Genomic DNA, 5835 nt, shown 5'->3' on the forward strand with positions numbered 1-5835 from the left:
ACTGAGGGAGGAGGAGGAGGAGGAGGAGGAGGAGGAGGAGGAGGAGGAGGAGGAGGAGGAGGAGGAGGAGCTGCCGCCCGGCTCCCGCCGCCGCTGCCCGCGGGCCGCTCCGCGTTACAGCGCCGCCGGCGGCATCTCCGCACCAGCTCCGCACCGGCCGCCGGGGCCTGCGGGGTGCAGGCGGGGGCCCGAGGCCGCGGCCGGCGCGGAGAAGCGGGCTGCGGGCGGGCCGGCCTCCCCCCGCAAGCGAGCCGGGCCGGGCCGGGCCACATCCTCGCCCGTATGGGAGGAAATCCTGAGGGAAGCGGCGGGGCGCGACCCCGGGCGGCGTGGGCAGCTCCGCCGGTCGGGCGGCAGGACCGACCCCTCCGCCGCGCGGCCGCCGGCATCGCCCGCCCCACGGCAGGTGACTTCCTGGGGCGCCTTCGGTGTCTCCCGGGGCGCCGTCGATGTCACCTTAGCCTTGCGCTTTCCCTCAGGCGGGGCGTGTGGGGTCAGACAGGAAAGGGACCCGTCCAGAGCCGTGAGGAGCAGCTGATGCAGGCGTGTGGAAACTGTCACTCCTGGGCGGGCAGCGTGTCCCCTTCCCAAACACTGTTATTTGTACAGGACGCGAGTCCTGTTGTGCAGGAGGAAGAGGGGACACCGGAGCTTCCAGACGCAGCATCGGTTAATCAGCAATATCTGTCTAAATATTTTAAATGAAGCGTTCAACTGCTTTTCCACTTCTCACTGCGGTTACAAGGCGTCAGTGCGCATCGGAGAGCAGTGGATGTATTCTCTAACTCCCAAGAGAAATTCTGCCCGCTCCCTTTTCAGCTGTATGAATTGTTGCATGGAGGCCCTCACGTGTTTGCTAACTCAGATGCATCCCCCTTCGGCTTCGGAAAAAGACGCACAGTATCTGCGTCTTTTCGTTGGCAAAGTCCTAGGAGTGCAGCTGATGACACAAAGATCCTGGAGCTGAGCGTTTGCTATTTGAGATGCATGTGCGCACCACAGGACACAGAAGTACTTTCCTTCTCCTCCTTTTATGCCTCAGCTCCATGAACTATTAAGAGAAGACAGACTTTGCTTGGTGAGACTCTGTGTTCTCTTGCTATATCTAAATTCTAAAATCTAATTGAATTGGGGACCATAACCAAAAAAAAAAAAAAAAAAAAGGTAAGAGCAGAAAATGAGATGTGGCCTATTTCAGTTGCTTCTCCTTACCCAGACAGACCTTAGCAGAGAGATTCTGTTCTGACATAAAGCATCTGGGCCCAACTTTTTCTTGTTCACCATGAAATAGTGCTGGCAGTCTCTTGGGTATTGGGCCACAGCTTAACTTAAAGAAATACTGAGAGGGACTTTAGCTTTCCATACTGTAGAGAAAAGTGCTACCATGTGATCAAATGCTCTGCTTTGGTGCAGCAACAGTGGATTCCAGTCCTGATTTGACAGCTATCATGAAAACCCATTGCAACATCTAAAGACTTTGCAATCAAATGGTTGTTTCTGACTGCATTGCTAATTTGTATATGGGATTTGGACGTCAAGCATATTTTACCATTCAGTCTGACAATCAGAAATCTTGCCTTGACAAGCTTGTCACCTTTTTCTTCTCAAGTAAAAGCAGTTTGTGCAATTTTAAGCATTTTTGATTAAAGAATCAGAATGATAAAAGTATGCAAAATCGATACCCTATTAAGAAAGGTAAACAAGAGTGTATTGCAAAGTTCTGAAAAAAATTGAAAATACCTATTCTTCCTATGCGGTCAGCTACTACAGCCATTGAAAAGAGCTTGGGAATTGGTAAGCAGAGACTAGGAAGGCTCTGGGGTTTGTTTCTTTTCCCCGCAGCTGTTACAAAACAAGGAAACTGGGTGGAAAACCTGTTGTCATCACACTGTGCTTGCTCTGCTTCTGCTTAGGGAGAACAGCCATACCCAGGTCTTGGTCCTGACTTGCTGGGGCCCTATGTTGTACACCCCAGATAAAAGGATTTATCGTGAAGGACCACGCCAGTGCGAGCAGCTGGAGTAGATAGCTTAGTTCTGAGAACACGTAGGCTTCAACAACATGAACTTAGGAATCTTCAGAGACATTTGGCTGAACTGAGGACTAGACTTCAGGATGCAGAGGAACCTGCTACTTCTGAAGAAGGAAACTGGTTGTTGCTTGCAGCTGACTGTTCTCCTGCATTCAACTCCTATCCCCATTAAGTTGAAGAATCCTTGAGCCACCTAAAAACTGAAGAAAAAAATCCCAAATGGCTGGGAAAGAAGAGGACACAGCGTGTGGCCACAGGGCTAGAAGGCTTATAAATGCATATGCACACATTTGACCGAAAAGCGGAAGGCATGGCTGCTGGTGGTTAGAGAAACCTTTCTGAGGCACACAAACCCAGCAGCTTAATGACTTGATCAACAGCCTAGAGAGATTGAATGCATGAAAAAATATCCAGATGCAAAGGTTGATGAGGTTTATTTGGTCTTTGACCACTACCCTGTGTTGGTTACTCATGGGAATATTAACAATGTCAGGCATATATGACATGCCATATGCAAACTGAAACAAATTATATGTAGTGAGAAGGGCTGGGGGATTTCTGTTACTGTGTAAGCATGTTGCTACACTGTCAATAGCAATAATGTTAGTAACGGCCTTCTGTTTTAAGCAATCCCCATCAGACCCTCCAGTTTCAGTGTTGGGGATTTTGAAGTCGTTAAAAGGTTATCCCTTGGCCTACAACACATTTTGCAGAGCTGAAAAAGAAAAGGGTGTATTCTGCTCATATTACAATCACTTTCAAGTGATTTAGTGATTGCAAGTTGTGTGTGGGGGAAGAAAACAATCTGGTCACTATGGTGTTTTGAACTCTTACCGCATTTTTTTCAGACGAAGAGAGTCCTACATTCCCAGAGAGACTTGCTATTTGCACTATGCTCTCTGCTCTCTAAGTGCTTCATAAAATGATTGCATCAACCCAGCTCTAATGGATTATAGATTAGGCAGAAAGGAAAGGGCACAGGATTGTTCTTTCATATTGTCTCCTAATTTATTTTGCTTAAGCAATAGATAATAATTTACAGAAGCAAGCGGTTAGTCACAACTTGATTCACATTTTTAACTAGGAAGCTACACTAGTGCCATGTTGTCTTTATTTTATTATTTGTTAGGAGAGGTGGTTCTGTGGTCATTTGGGGCTTGGGGGGCATTTACTGCGTTTTTACTGATGTTCCAGTAGACAATTGCAAGCTGGTCCCAGCACAGTTCTCTGTAGCCCCACTCTTGGAACTGATTTCAATAGGTGTTGCAGCATCTCTAAGGAGGGGCAAAGTAACTTTTAACCTCAGTTTTAAATTCTAGGTTCTGATTGTTTATATTCTTTTTAACAATTATTAAGCATTCATCTAACAAAATGGGAAAAATATCTTTGTGTCAGCCTGACCTATCTTAGGAATACTTAAAAAGCTCCAAGTCCACGTATAAAACATCTGAAAAGTTTTCTATCGATGCAGGGGAGAGGGCACTCACTGTTCCTGATATTTGTTATCAGCAGGGGAATGGGAGAAAAAAAAGTGCATCTGAAAAATTCAAGTCAGCATTTCTCAAGCCTTCCTCACGCATATTATAGATTTTTTTTTCCTTAAAGTGTGAATGAAGTAGGGAATTAATGAAGTCACCATACATGTCCTATGTTGGAAGCCTTTCAGATTTCAGAGGAAAAAGCCAGGCTGTGTTTATGTTTGTACTCCTGGTGCTCATGAAAAAATCAATGATTGCGGCATTAGGAATAGCTGCTTCTGTTTGTCCCCTTCTTGAGCTTTGCTACTCCTACTATTATCTCCATATTCTCATGCTTCCATGCATCCGTATCTTTTTCTTCCATGCTTCTTCTCTTCACTCCCTCAGGAAGTATTTCTCAGCCCTTTCTAGTGGTAAAGTTGGAAGGAACAAAGGATTCAAAAGGAATGTTTTAATTGATTTAACTTTCTTTAACTATGTTTCCTTTAATTAAATGTGAGTATTTCTGTTCAGCACGTGTAGCAGGTATCCTGATTACAAATGCAAGCACATAATCCAGTATTGCTTCACTCTCTGTTTAGGTGGCTGAAGATGCCTTCAACAGCTGTTGCAACATGAAGTCTGCCCGATATTTGTCTCCCTTGGAATGACTCCTGCAGGATCTTGTCTACGTGAAACCAGTTCCCTGCATTTGAAGACAGCTGACAAACTGCTAAATACAAAATTGTTGTAAGTAGAGGATCAGACCAATTTGATGCGCCGTCGTTTCCAATAATGGTGATGAAACTTTGTTTAGTATCTTTTAAAATGTTCACAGAAGAGTTACAATGAAAGCTAAAATTCTGTGATATATAGCAGAGTGTAATTCTCAGAAGTGTGAATTAACTTAAAATTGATAGTTTTGTTCAGAAACCAAAGATGACAATCCATGGCATGCTGAAAACTGAGAATATCAGACAGTACAGTATAAAATAAATTGAAAGCACACAAATATATTGAGGACACTTGTAGGAGTCTGGGCCGCGCTGGGGGGAAGTTAGTGCAGGCAGAGGAATGCAAGGACGAAGACAAGGCCAGCAAAAATAAGGCTGGCAAAACCACACAAGATAGCAGATAAGTGAGAAACACCTGTGGTCAGCAAAAGCACACAAGTCTGAGCAAAACAGGGTATGAGACAAGGGAGTTTTTGGCAAGTTTTGGGCTTTATGTACTAATTACAATTAACCAATGCAAATGCTTGTAGAGGCGCATGAACAGCACATGTAGATAACCTGTAGCCTATTAGCAGATAGATGAGTGCGTGTACGGAACTTAGTAGAATATAAATGTAACCAGGATTGGGAAATAAACGGAGGACGATCTGATCATCATATTGGTGTTGTGTCGTTCCTGTTCCCGCACGGAGAAGTAAGGACCCCGGCAAATGGTGACCCCGACAGACACTTTTAATTTTTTCATTAAAGATGTTATCAGAAGCTGCTACAGAACGTGAAGAATTTTCGTAAGAGTACAGTAGATCTGGATGTTGAATCTAGGTTAAATTTCCTCCTGGCTCCAAGGAATCTTTATTGTAGTTTTTATTTTTATTTACCTATTTTCATTCCTTTATAAACACTTCAAAGTAGATAAAAAATTGCATCTTTTATTTCAAACACAAAACCAAAGCATTTTAGAATGTCTTACAGTAATGTAATAAAAAACCCCACAACAACTTCCATATATAGTCGGTAAACTCTTGTTCTGCCTACATCAACAGTATGGCTCCAGCTGAATTCAGTGAAGCCAGAAATACGTCCAATGAATCTTTTTTGTTTAGGCAATTTCTTAGATTTTCTTTAGCATGTTAATAGTGAAAAATATTTATAAGCATTAAACATAATCTTAAATGAGATGTATATTAAAAATGTTTACTTTATGCAAAGCATATAGCCTGGTTAGCAACAGATTTTTTTTGCTATTTTTGAAAATTTCTAGCTGTGTTTTTAATAAATACAGATTTCAACCAGTCTATCAGAATGTACTGGAAATCTTACTTCTTAGAATTTAGGATCACATAATGCTGTGACTGGGACTATCTTCTTATGACAAAACAATGTTTAGATTCTGCTTGAGTTACTCAATGTTTGTTACTATTTTAGCAGATTATTAACATTAAACGTAGATATTTTTCAGCTCTTAAGTCACCTTTCAGGCATTAATTAGTGCCTTTGTAATACAAGAAAGACCTGTACTTGACTGTAAGCATGATTAGTCCCATTGAGCGCCACAAAAATTATCATGCACATAAATTAGGAACATTCTTAAAATATCTTGATGAGCCATGCA

At 43.0% G+C, this 5835-nt stretch overlaps 1 long non-coding RNA gene across 2 annotated transcripts; it reads left to right on the top strand.

The window, feature by feature from the left end:
• The first annotated feature begins 132 nt into the window (after positions 1-132).
• Positions 133-4880, top strand: LOC141954148 (uncharacterized). 2 transcript variants are annotated; one of them, XR_012632107.1, is made up of 2 exons: positions 133-1078; positions 4092-4880. It is a non-coding gene; the product is annotated as an uncharacterized LOC141954148 (long non-coding RNA). The 2 variants fall into 2 exon arrangements; XR_012632108.1 differs by lacking the exon at positions 133-1078 and adding an exon at positions 1200-2454.
• Positions 4881-5835: the final 955 nt, after the last annotated feature.

Source organism: Strix uralensis, chromosome 1 (genome assembly GCF_047716275.1).
Source record: "Strix uralensis isolate ZFMK-TIS-50842 chromosome 1, bStrUra1, whole genome shotgun sequence".
NCBI classification, from domain to species: Eukaryota; Metazoa; Chordata; class Aves; order Strigiformes; family Strigidae; genus Strix; species Strix uralensis.